This window comes from Poecilia reticulata, linkage group LG10 (assembly GCF_000633615.1).
Source record: "Poecilia reticulata strain Guanapo linkage group LG10, Guppy_female_1.0+MT, whole genome shotgun sequence".
Taxonomy (NCBI): domain Eukaryota; kingdom Metazoa; phylum Chordata; class Actinopteri; order Cyprinodontiformes; family Poeciliidae; genus Poecilia; species Poecilia reticulata.
Genome location: NC_024340.1, coordinates 12,686,481 through 12,700,239, shown reverse-complemented (window position 1 = coordinate 12,700,239; position 13,759 = coordinate 12,686,481).

Sequence of the window (13,759 nt, the reverse complement as noted above, 5' to 3'; positions counted from 1 at the left end):
GAGAAATGTCACTGGAGGCCTGGACTCTATTGAAGTTTTACATTGTGATGCTATTATAACATTCGACTGTGATGTGTGCAAATCGCCAACTCGATCGTGAAGGAAGCTACGCTATGAAGCTTACCAGAAAAAACCCAAAACATCTTCCCCACTGTAAAGAGAGAAATGCTGATCCGAACGAGACGGATGTCAATGAGAGCTGCAAGGAGGAAATGCATCCTGAGAAACCGAGCTCAATGGGACAAATCCCAGACACAACACAGAGAGGAGATGAGAATTGAGCGTTTGTGTAGGAAGGCAGTAGCTGGGCTGCAGAACAACCCAAYCAGGTTGTTTTTATTTACTTAAATATCCAGAAAAACTGGAAATTTTTAAATAAAAAAATGTGCAGAAACATTAAAATTGAATACTGTCTAAATTCAATAAACCAGTGTGGAGAAACCTTTCAGTCATGAGACAATTCACTATATCTGGACAGAGGAAGGAGCATTTAACAATAGAAATGAATATGGCCTTTAGGGATGAACTCAGTCAGGTAAATGTTTTCATTCTTGTCCTGTCCTGTGTTTCTGAAGGTGAACATCAGCTATTTTCTCCTATTTCYCCCCATCACTCCTGTTTAGTTATGCAGTCAAGATCTTTCACCTTCAATTCTCAGTCAATCAGCCTATAATTTATTCTTTATAAATTGTAGGCTATTTCAGTTGCTCTGCTCTTTAGGATTGTACTTATGCAACCTTTCTCACCCCATCTTCTCTCCTTTTGAATCAATCTCCTAACGTTGCCGACGCCGGTCAAGGTTTCTGCTTTAATAGTTCAGCTGWAAGATTTCAGAAGTCCTTCAATTCAACTTTCGTCAAGTTCAGTCYTCATTTGAAGCTCAAATCTTGCCATGTTTTCTGTTTTTGAATATGGATACGAGCGCATAAACCAACCATGAAACCTTGAACAAAATTAATATTAGAAGGGGAGGAGGGAGTTGTGTAAAATTATCCCTTTTTTTGAGCTGTTCCATCAAAAACATACCCGAAGAGTTACTTTGATTTTTTTCATGTGTGTTTGAGAAACCGTCTAATCGCTCCTGTGGCAGCCTAAATGCTTGTTCCCACAAAGAGGCAAGAGCAATTAGCAAACACCTGGTCAGATGAGCTCATCATAGGAACTATTTCTCAGTCCAATGCTCTTGAGAACTGTTGTAAACGGCGTAATGAACAAATGCTATGATGGCATGCTGATGGCGGAGTGTCAGAGTAGGAAAACAGGCTCAATTTTAAGGCGCCAAACTGCGAAATCGCATTTCTTTTAAGTTATATTTGATATATGCAGTGTTTTTTTTTTACAAATGAAGGTAACATAGTTACTTGACTGTGCTGTAAAATGACACTATGTGCCCGGGAGGCACACAATGCCTCCCCTTAGAAGACTTTCACTGAGGCAAATGTGTTGTGGATTATTAACCTTTTCATGCATGAATTATGATCCTTTGTGTCAGGATTTTTTTCCAATTTTTCTTTTTGATTTTCTTAAGGCATAAAAAAGGTAGGAAAAAATAATTTGTAAATAATTTTTTTTTTTTTTTTGTTTTGGGTTGTAATTATAATTTTCTCCAAATACAAAGTTATTTTAAAATTCTTTAGTTTTATTTATTTTTTGGGGTTATTTTAAGTTAACATTATTTATTTTATTTTTTTTACCTGTAAGAGTCGTCTACAGTAGAAGGAGGGACCTGGTTGGTCAGCATGCTTTTAGGTCTGTCGGCCATATTGGATTTAACAAAAAATTATTTCTTGCATTTGTAGCTGATGGTCAGTATTTGATAGTGTATYTTATGATGCATTAGTGTCCACTTCAGTGGTCTGTGTGCATTTATAACATAAAAATCCACAAGAAGCACAAGAAAATGGCTTTTAGACAGCTGTCCAMCGTAGTGACCAGTGACCACTATGCATGAAAGGGTTAAATGAGATTGATTGAGACTCGCAGTGGTTGGGTCAGCTAAGTGGTTGTGGATTTTCCAAAGGAACCATTCTGATTGGGGCYTTCRATCTGCAGACGGTGATAAGAACAAGGTCAGACAGGCAGACAAGTTACCTTGAGTGGATTGTTCACAGAGGACCAGTGGAGGTTTGTGATAGACAATAAGTGGGTGTAGGTCCCAAGGAAATAGAGCACAAATTATGAGCCATCCCCACGAACAAATAGGGTCCAGATTACGACACCGTAGTGGGACAACCTGGCACTGCTTAGCAGGCCTCTCAGGCTGTTGCTTGATGAATCGGTCATTTACGGGCAGTGAGCAGCGCAGCCTGCTGTGGAGGAGACACAAAGACAAGAGGAGATAAAATGAAACACAAACCAAGTTCACCACAGGATATTCACAACTTTATATTAAATTACTTTGATTTTCATTTATCTTTCCTGCATATTTGTTAAATAAATCCTGCTACCACTGATTCTGGTTCTAATTAYAATTTGGACCAGGTGATTCCTATGGGAAATCTTTAGGTGTTTGCCCATTTCTAATGGCTTGGCCTGGGCTTTCTTAGTATTAACAGTATAAGCCATTTTCAAGTTTTCTAAGGGATCCTGTTAACATTCAACCTATATTTTCTGAGTACAGGAGGCACATAAAATAKTTATGCCAATAARTAAAGTGTCCTGTCATCTTAAGTCATCGTAAAAGGCTATAAATTCTCAATAATGACATTCAGAGGGATACTAGTGGTGCTTAGAAACCCTGGCATGCTACATCATTCTACTGCAAAATTTAATGTGATTTTTTTGTTCACAAACCTAATTGAAAACAGGCTGAAACAACAAGCAAAAGCAGCGCGCCAACATTTGGCTGAACAGTGACTGGAAAGCAAAACACTTACAAATAAAATATGAAATAAAAAATGACCCACGGAGAATAAAGCTATTGAGTAATGTTTACTCTGGAATAATACCAGAGTTTCTTGGACAGGAGTTTTGCATTCATGTGCCTTCACCACATAGATTTCCATCCCAAAATTGGATTTTTTTTTTTCTTCCTGTGTTTTCACACCTCGCTTCTTCTCTTGCAAAACAACTCATACCATGAGGATGAAAACCCAAAGCACAAACTGTCAGGGGAGAGCTGACTGGAAATGTAAATATCCAAAATGACATCAAGGCTCGACATCATTTTGTTCTCCCCAGAAACGCCTTGCAACTCCAAACATTACTCCAGCTCCACAGAGTCAGAACATATTAACTTCAAACAGAGTTAACATGCTTGATCTGGATAAAATCGAGCATGTTATTGCTCACATTGATATCTAAGGCATTCTTGGTGTTGTGTTGCTGCTGGAAGCTGTGGTCTGGCTCTATGTGAGCGTATCTGTCAGTACACTCAATGTAGTCCGCAACTTTGTGGAAGTCTGAACAGTGACTTGCAAGAGTGGAAGAAAATACTGAAATTAGAAGTATTAGCTCTGGATATTTACTGCACATCGTCACAAATGAATGAATAAATAAATAAATGCTCTACACAGATTGTTTTGCGTGGATTTTGTGGAAGAGAACATTACCAGGTGTGACTATATTATGATCTCGGATACAGTCCCTTTAAGGGTATCGCAGTAAGGCGCTCTGAAAGCCTTGTCTTGTAACATAAGCCCCAATAAAAGGAATCAGCGTTTGCAGTTGTAAGCTGACAAAAAGCATAAAAGCTCAACAGGTATTTTTACATGGTACAAAATGTCCGTCAAGAACATTCAACCCTTATAGCTCTATAAAACTGACTTGAAGAAGACAAAACGTGAAGGCAGACTGACTGTCAGATCGGACATGTACGAAGAGTTAAATTCTTGTTTTAGTTACAGTCCGGAGGCGTTTACACTGCCTGTCGACAATGACGCAAACAAAAAGTGAAAGCAGATGTACAGAGCGATGCACCTTTCCGCTGTTTACAGAGGCCGAGGAGGGCCTTTTGGCTGTTTAGCCTCTATATGAACACGCATACCAGCCTAATTTCTGAAGCGATAACATTTATTTAGCCAGAGCTGAGTGTTAGCAAAACATGTCAGGACGTGAACACGGCGCAATGCATTTTCCTGCAGATGGATGGGAGCATTATTCAGCACTCAGCGCTTCCCTGAGTAACGACATCTCGCATCTTCTGCCCCAGAGAAAATGAAACTTAATGAAACAATTTGCAATCATGTGGCATTCAAGTCGTTGGCAGCTGGTTCTCACAGCTTTTGTTTCAGGCACAGCTCAATCTGTGTTTCGCGTAATCTCTTCCTTTGTGCCTGTGGGGATGTGTCGAGTCCCCAGACGTAAACTTGGAGCATGACAGGTCCTGTGCCGGATCAAAACAGCCTTCACTGTCGTTCAGTAAAAGGAAGACAGAATGCGAACTGTCACATCTGGCTCACCGGCTGCCGCCGTTTCTGCAGAGCCTCACAATCACGCCAACATCTTTGTTATCTCTGTCATCACATTATTCCCCCCTCCTTCTGTTCTCCTGCAACCCGTCCTGCCTTGTCTCCTTTCTTTGCGTCTTCACAATGAGCAGAAGCGAATTGCCGATCGGAGAACATTAACGCCGGTAAATTCCACAGGAAGGCAAGAGGACGACTGTTTACATAGCGGAGCATGTCGGTTTATAATGAAATTGTCTTTGACTTGCCAAACAAAAGAAGGCCAGAGGTGGCCTGAGACTGAAGAGAATTTCTGTGGACCGAGTTATGAAGGTCCCATACAAAAAAATACAAAAAAACAACAGCTCTGTTTGCTGAATTCAAAGAGAGACGGCATCCTGGAAGCACTGTGATTTGCTCTTCTGCAAAGCAAGTTAGCAGCAAGAAATACTAATGTGATGTGATAGCTCTACGATCTCGCTGGTGGCAGCAGATATTTTCCCTTGATGTCAACTGAAAATAAATCTCCTTCCCATTTTCTATCTACTGACCTGACTCCGTGGGTAAGATAACTCCTTTTTAGAATCAGTGAAACATATAACATCACTTTAGGAAGAAGATGTATTGCTCCATTTCCTTGCTTCCACATACATAATGTAGACAAGATACGGGAATAGGTGAGCGCTATTTATATTCTAACTAAAATGTCTGGAAATGCTTTATTCCAATGAATGCTGATGCTGGGTCGAGATGGCAGAGATAAACAGGGTGTCTACAGGAGTTTTGGTATGTACAGCTCAAACCAGAAATGTGCACACACTGTAGAAAAAGTAACTTAACCATTTGTTTATTTATTATTACTGTTGGAAACTAAATCTTAGCATTTTCTGTTTCAGAATTGTTAGTAAGCAAGAACATTTTTTTCAAATTAAGAAGTTTATATACACAAAAACTACAATGTTGTTACAACATCTGGGAAAGCCCAGATGACGATGTCAGGATTTATGAAGTTTCTAATAAGATAATTTACAATATTTATGTTGATTGGAGAAGAAATGTTTTAAAGGAATCTGAGTCTAGTTAAACACGTTGGCCTAAATATGATGTAAACTCCCCATTAACCTAAAAGATGTTGTTCATGACATAGAAAAACTTACATTTACTTAAAAAAAATGTATAACTTTATTAGATTTTTTTTTACCGCTATATTTTCACATCCACAATGCAAGCTGGACCAATGACACGGGCAGATTATAAAGGACTCAAGTCATAAGAACAAAGCATAAGAAGGCAACGTGGTGGAGGCTGACGTGGGCTGGATTGAGGCAAGCTTCCTTAAAGTTTTCATGTGCCGTTATATACGAGATATCTGCTGAAGCAAAGAAATCTACTGATCTATTGCTTACTGAGCTAGAGCTAATACCATTAGCAAGAGTTAACTGCAAAATCAAAACAATTTGAATGATGACGATGAAAGATAGCAAATAGATGTTTAAAGTGACCGTGAAGCATCTTTAAGTCTTTGTAACACATCATTCTAATACATTTGGAAAAATGTTTTGATTCAAAACTGTCAAAATGTTTAAATTTGATGCCGTCAAATTTTGATCCTGTTAAATAGTTGATAACTATTAACTATTGAGTTATTAGCTAACTTAAGAGAAATAGCTATTATGTCAGCTATTTCTACTTCAAGTGAGCTATTTCTAACTTAATTGCTTGAGTTATGAAGTGGAGCTCCTTAGAGAATTCTGTCGGATCGACGTTTCCACGCAGCAGCAGAAACGGCAGCTTTTTCAGTCGACACTGCCCTTCATTCGTTTGGTCCGCCTCATTTTCATTTCCCCACACGGAAATGATTCTACTACTACTAATATTGTAACCCAAACATATACAAACAATATCAGAAAATCCATTGTCATAGAGAGGAGGGGATGTTTGCAAGCAGTTAAAAAATATATTTCCTATAGCAGGCATCCCTTGACTTTACACTTTGCCGAGCCCAAGAGCTTTGGCTGCAGATGTTTGGTTTGTTTGACGCAGGTAGCCTCTGTTCCCCTGGGAGAATTGCCGGTAATGACTTAGCTGCAATGGAGTGTAGGTGTATGGGTGGGCTGGGATTAAAAGAGAAGGGAATAAAAGCAAGAGCGGGGAGCTAATCACCAAAGCCTAATTAGGCTTTTAAATTTATGCAGAAGTGGCCAGGTTTCTAGTCTTCAAGAGATTGCATTCAACGTGCATGATTTCAAGGTAACTCCGGCAATGACAGTCTTATTCATTACTGCCAAATTACTGCTGCATCTGAGTTCTCGGAAGCAGGTGATGAATTTTAGCTGCAGAATAGGACTCCAGGCTCGAGGTTATTTAATTACGGAAATTTAGGGAAATTTGTGCTGTTGCTTTTTGTCATAAAGAGGAAAGATAATGCATAATTTTACACGCACATGCTCTGTTGAATAAGAAGTCAAATAGTTTTTCCACAGATTTATGATTTTTTTTCCTGAGCTTCAGAGATGCTAACAGAGAATAATATTAGAAGAGTAGTATATCTCCTATATTTTTTTATTTTGTTTTGCCTCATGCCAACATGACACCATGATGTACTTAATTGGGATTAAATGAGATAGAACAAGATAAAATAATGCAGTGTTCAGTAGAAAACATGATAGATGACATTCATAGCATTTATTCTGATTGAAAGTCTAGAGACTTCGACTAATATGTCATTTTGCTAGTTGTTCACTTATGTTTTCCACTAAATCTTTTGGGTCTTGAGAAGACTTGTGCCTTTGTACTCACATGAAATTATATAGATGACTCTTTTTTACCTATTATGTTATTTCTTAAGGCAAGTGGATGCACTTTATTTTATTAAGAGGTTTCACAGTAAATGGAAATTGATTACATGTGTGCCACACTTCTCAGATATCAATTTGAATACAAACCATGTATTATTGTCTTTATGCTAATCCATCACAGAAATCCCCCTAAAATACATCATAAATATGAAAAAAATGAAGGAAAGCTAGGTAATGAAGAAGTAGCCTTTAAATTGTTAGTATGACTGTACAATCCAGGTGCGAAGCATGTATATTATTTCTAGCTGCCTGGAAGTTTTAGAGATTCTGGTTGGGATCATTTTATTCCACAGTGATCAGATTCTTGGTTCAGGTATTAAATAGAAGTTATTTAATCAAACAGTACAGTTTTTTTTTAGAACTTTAAGTTCAATCTAGGTAAAAGAAAATTAGATTTGGGTCATCAATACATTGCAAACCATCGATTTAAGTCTTGGCCGCCTTTCAGGGAACTGTCACACGCGAGAGGAAAGGAGATGTAGTAACTTAATGTGAGCATCAAAGTCCCTTAACGTCTCTGTTTTCTGGTGCAAACTGTTTTCAGACTGCATGTTGTCTACACCATTTTTTGAAGCAGCTGTATTTGAAGTAATAAAATCCGTGCACACGAGAAGAGCGGAAAAGTTGCTTTCCAATCATAATAAAATAGCTTAACAGATCCTAAATTGCTTTCTGCTACTTTTGCACATCTGTTATGATGAATAACTCTGCCAAAGGGAAAGTTATTTGCATGCAGAAGGAGCACTAGAAGTTTTTCAAAGACCAACTAATGCTCAAATTAAAGGACTTAAATCACAGAGTAGCTGAATAGGAGATGGAACATGGTGCAGATGTGCAGGAACAGCATAGAAAAGACCAAAAATGAGGAATTTCCTCCATTTAAACTTTAATCTCTACTAACTAGTTGTTCAGACCAAGGGTGTCCAAAGTGTGACCCCTGACCACAATTCAAAGATAATACACATTTGACCCACATGTGTGGGTGTCTGATCCAGTTGGAGAACTTTTATGTTTAAAATAGGGCAAAATTATTACCTAAAAATTAAAATCTTCTTACAATGTCAGATGCAACACATAGTATTTGATTTTTAATAAACGTTCCCTTTTATTTCATTTTAGCTTCATACTAAATAGGAACTCATCTGTGCAGTAGCTTTTACTCAAAAACAGAGTAATTTATTAAACTTAGTTTAATACTGCAAGTGTTTTCAAACTAAAGGTTTTAGGCTATTTTAATAGAAGCCGTAAAAAGAGTAGCAAAAGTAAAGGAGATGGATTATTCAGATCTTATCGGGATATTGGGTAAACACAAAGACGTGCGGTAAAGAGACCAAACACTGCACTAAAAGAGCAAAGGAAGCCGCAACAAGAGGAAGGATGCAAATGGACTGTTTTTTAAATAAAATAACTTAAATAGAGAAGATGAACATAACCTGAGAATCTTTGGGGCAAATCTTTGACTGTCTTTGCAGAAAAGAGTCAGCAGTTGCTGTCATCACATTTGTGTAATCATTTATATTATTTTTTGTGAGCAAAAAAAATAAAAAATAAAAAATGATCACTTTCAGTGGCAACCGTATATTCATCCAGATTCTCTGTGCAGCGGAGGCCAAAAGCAGACACGGATAACGGAGCCAAAAGATGCTAAAGGTCAAAGAGAGTGTGTGTGCAATACAGACGAGAAAGGTAGAAAAGACAAGGCATCAAATCTGTTTCCACACCTCATCCCTGCTGCTACCGTGGTGGAGCCTGGTGCAGGCAGGGAGCGAGTGTAGCCGTGGATTAGCATGAACAATACAGATGAGCAGAGGAACAAGCAAACAGCTTGAATTTTTTATTTTTTTTGGTTCTCTGTCTTTTCTGTCCAATCAGTGTGCAGGAAAGCATGGCCAACATAGCAGCACAGATGCTGTTCTCAAGCAACTTGCGTTACAATGGCCAGCTTGGCTGCATTTAAGAATGCTTTCTTATTTTGTGGCCTTTCAGTGAAAAATTCAGACTTATTTTTGCTTTATAGCAAGTAAAACTGACAAATGTGTGACTATAATTCTGCTTTATGCAAGCAAAGAGGGAATTGAACAGATGTAAATAATGTCGTAAAAGGTTTCAGATTCTGCATGATGATGTAAATGACATCTAATTAGTGCATCAGGTAAAAAATAAATATTGAAGGACAACAAGTTCATACTGGGACGGTGAATTTAGCTCGGGATGCTTAGATAGTGAACTAAAACACGAGTCGATTCATCTTGGACCAGCTTAAACTGAACTTAGAACTAGTTCCTAGTATCATCTGCTTTTCTCATCCTTACTTAATCATCCATAAAAATCTCAACAAAAAGGTGACAAGGAGATTTCCGATGAATATTTGATCCTTTCTTTGCACACAGTAGAATTGTTAAACTCTGCACATTACTGATATGATTTATTTAGCAATAATCCTGCCCCTGCAAGGATTTTTGAGTTTTAATATTGCCCTGTTTCACTTTTCACTCCCCACCGGCCACTTTTCCAGACCAGGTTTTTATGTGCCGGACTTGGAATAGACTAGAGCAGTGTTTCCCAACCCTGGTCCTCAAGGCACACTGACCTGCATGTTTTAGATGTTCCCCTGCTCCAACACACCCATTCAGATGATTGTAATTCAGTAAAAACCCTGTTAATCAGTCATTGATTAACAGGGTGATAATGTGTGCTGAAGCAGGGGAACATCTAAAACATGCAGGTCAATGTGCCTTGAGGACCAGGGTTGGGAAACACTGGACTAGAGTGTCCCTCATGATGGTTCCTCCCAGAGGAACTTTGCTGTCCGCCCAGCATCTGGCTGTATTACCTCCATCTGCTCCCTGTGTGCAAGCTTTAGCTGTGGTGAGATAGCAGCAGAGCATTTTGGAGAAATAACTGTAGCTTATTTAGAAATCACAGCACTCCTTGCTCTGCTGTCATTTCCACTCGCTGCTGTATCGAGGCACGGTGTGCCGCATTTCACATTAAGCCTAATCTACAATGTTTACCATCTCATCTATCAGTTTGTTTATTTCTGTCACTCTTATACTATATTTTTCTATATTCATCTACTATGCATTGGCAAGTATTCATACCCAGTGAAGATTGTAAAACTTTTGGTCCCTTGAGAACCACAAAACATTAACCTATAGGTATTGGTAATATATTGGGCTTTTGTGTTATGTAGCAACGCAAAGTGTCACATCTATTCGAGCTGTGCACATATTGGGAATGCAGTCTTTGTAAAATTTTTCTTTGCATGTTGCTCAAGCTCAGTTAGACTGGATGGACATTATCTGTAGGGAGAAATTGTCAAGTCTTGCCACAGATGCTCAGCTGACTGTAGATTTGTGATTAGGCCTTTTTGAGCACGTGAATATGCTTCAGTCTAAAGAGTCCCATTGTGTTTCCTACAGTATGTTTAGGGTTGTTGTTTCCCTGCTCAACTCTGCCTCCAGTCTTTTGCACGCTCTTACAGGTTTTCAGCAAGAAAAGACAAACAGGAATTAAACAAATCTATCCAGTAAAAAGGGTTAACATATTTATGTTTTGGTCCTAAAAGTTACATTTTGGGTTCTAACCTGACCCCAGCACTTTCCTTGCTCCTTGGTTTCATGGTGCTATTTGCTCACTAATTGTTCTCTATCACACAATTGTAATTACAGTGACATTAAACCACATTGTTTTATGTGACCTATGGAGATAACTTAAACTGTATTTATTCAGGAGTATTAGAAGAAACTGAATTAAATACAGCYAAAACATAATAAAAACTAAATTTGAATGTACACAGCGTAGAAAAGAATTATTGTTTAATGAGTAGCAAAATATATTTTAGCATTTTTTTTTTTACATTCTTCATGTTGAAATATCTATTTCAGCTGACTGTTACGTATTTGTCACTGTGACAGACTGGCGATCTGTCCAGGGTGAACCCCGCCTCTCGCCCGGTACGTTAGCTGGAGATAGGCACCAGCAACCCTCCCGACCCCACTGAGGGACAAGGGTGTAAGAAAATGGATGGATGGATGAATTAAATACAAACACAAACGACGCAATTTGTGTAGATTAAAACTGAAACCAATTTTTCTTTTCCTTCAATTTTGTCATTAAGCATCACTCAATACAACCCTATTGAAATACATTAAAGTTGGTGGTTTTAATTTTTTAATTTGCCGAAATGTAAATGTTTAAGGGGCTTGGCAAAGCACCGGCGTTATCRTCTCGTTCCTGTCGCCACGTCCCATACTTCCTCTCCCATCACGTCCCATCAAGAACGCGTGTCATTTAGGAGGCTCCTCTACCTATCCTTGACTCTTGTCTTATCCAACTCTCTCATTTTCGATCATTAAATATCCTCTGAGCTCAGTTGCGCTCCGAAACACAAACCACAAACAGCTGCACACACACACAGAAGCACATGCGACGGTGGGATCCGAAATCAATCCGCGCGTTCTGCTCCTTATCCTGTTATCAATAATTCAAGCCCAGCCGATGGAGGCCCCCACGCGGGGCGAAATGGTGCCGGCTTTGAACGAAAGGTCAGAGCTCGCTGAGGCCTCCTGGGTGGCATTAATTAGCTCCTTCCTGGTGCCCCCTAAACAAACATCTCCACAGTAGAACTGCTCTCATTACCTTTCCCCCCTCACAGCGGGTCCTGAACACCCTGACATATATCCGCACAATAACACCGCTTGCCTGGGAAGCGCCCCTCCCTCCAGCCTGCTCCCTTCCACCTCCCTGTACTCGAACCATCACCACATGGACACCCACACAACCTGACCTTGATCTCTTACTGAGCCCCCACGTCTACCGGCAATCTCTGCTTCTCTCCAACATGATGGCGTTTATGCCGTTCCTCATCATTGTCTCACTTCTCACGTCTGCCCTCCTGTTTGACCTCTAATGGGCTGATCTTGTTTTATTGCTTGTGGAAACCCAGCGCATTTCCCTCTAACCCAGGGCTTCGGTTCCAGCACCTTATTACAAGAGTGATGGCTCACTCACGTTCCCTATCAAGCTGTCCTGGGCGGTCTCCTCCTTCTTTATCTCGGCCATCCATCTCTCCAGCAAGGCAAGGAGGAAAGAAAAGGGCAGTAAAAAGTGGATGTTAAGGAAGACAGATGTATTAAAGGAGTGCTGAGGACCGGGTTTTCAAACGAGACAAGTTTTGACCAAGCTAATCCTGTTGAATGGATTGCAGAATAGACTGCATCTTTGTTTTTATGTGGTTTGTGTCATAAAGTTGAGAGAGAAATAACTCAAAGTCCAGGTCTGGATTGGCCAATAATTCACCAAACCATGTGGGTTTGCTGAATAAGTCCAAAACAGGACTTTGCACGTCTCACCAAATCTCAAAATACACACAAAAGCAGATCTGACTCGAAACCAGCTCCACCAGTTAAATGGTGTCTCTGGCTGCATCCTTTTTAGATGTGTCTCTGCTTCAGTATACTGGTATTAAATACTTGCGACTCTTTACAACTTGAGGAGGAAGTTTAGCAAACGTATTTAGTCGTGTTGGACCATGGATGTAAAGGCTGCAAGAGTTTGTCAATTTGAGGTTTTGCTAATATTTATCTTTTATTTTCTGAAAGACCAGAGTGAATGACAATAAAAATCCAAATCTGCTTTGTTGTAATGTTAGTACGGATGAAGATAAAGGGGGGAAGGCAACCTGCTTTGATGCTGACTTTAACAAACTGATTAATAGCTTTTTTGTTTATCTCAGAAATTGTTTTATGCTATTATGAAAATCCTGTTGTTGCTTTTTAATCTTTTATAAAACAAACTTTATAACTGCAGATTAATTCAATAAAAATGTCACAACAAACAGAAATCAAATAAATTAACAATATAAAGAAGATCCTTTGTTATTTTCCTGCGCATTTTTGATACTCTGAGGAATCTCTGCACCACGACACTGGTTCGAGAGAGGAGATGGCAAATTAGCACAAAGCACAAATGCAACTCTTTATCATTGCATGATTAAGTTTAAACGGATGAAATCTGTCTTGTGTAATTTGTAGAAGGTGAGGTAATTTTATTTATACAACAGCAACAAGGTAGTTCAAAGTGTTTAGAAGTGAATTAAAACATCTACAGCCCTTCCTGATTTAGAAACACCAATCTGATTGAGATCAGTATCTTTTCAGGAGCGGGAGTGCTTATTTAGGAATCATTTCTTATCATCTCTGATTATTTCTGCACCCAGTGTTGTAGACTCAACGACCCTCTAACCAAGGGCGTAGGAACCAGTCTGTCATTGGGGGGGACGCATATCGGCAACCTGAAAGATCAGTAAATAGCTTGAGCAGAAATGTCATAAACAATTATGCCATCAACACATCAGTAATGTGTTACTCTAATCTAGAGGTTCTCAACATGGGCGGTACCGCCCCCCAGGGGGCGTTCTGAAGACGGCAGGGGGCGCTGGCGGACATTTTTACAAAAGAGGGGCGCTGGGATGCCTTTGGGGGGCGTTTGGTCGAAGGTAAACTTTACACCTTA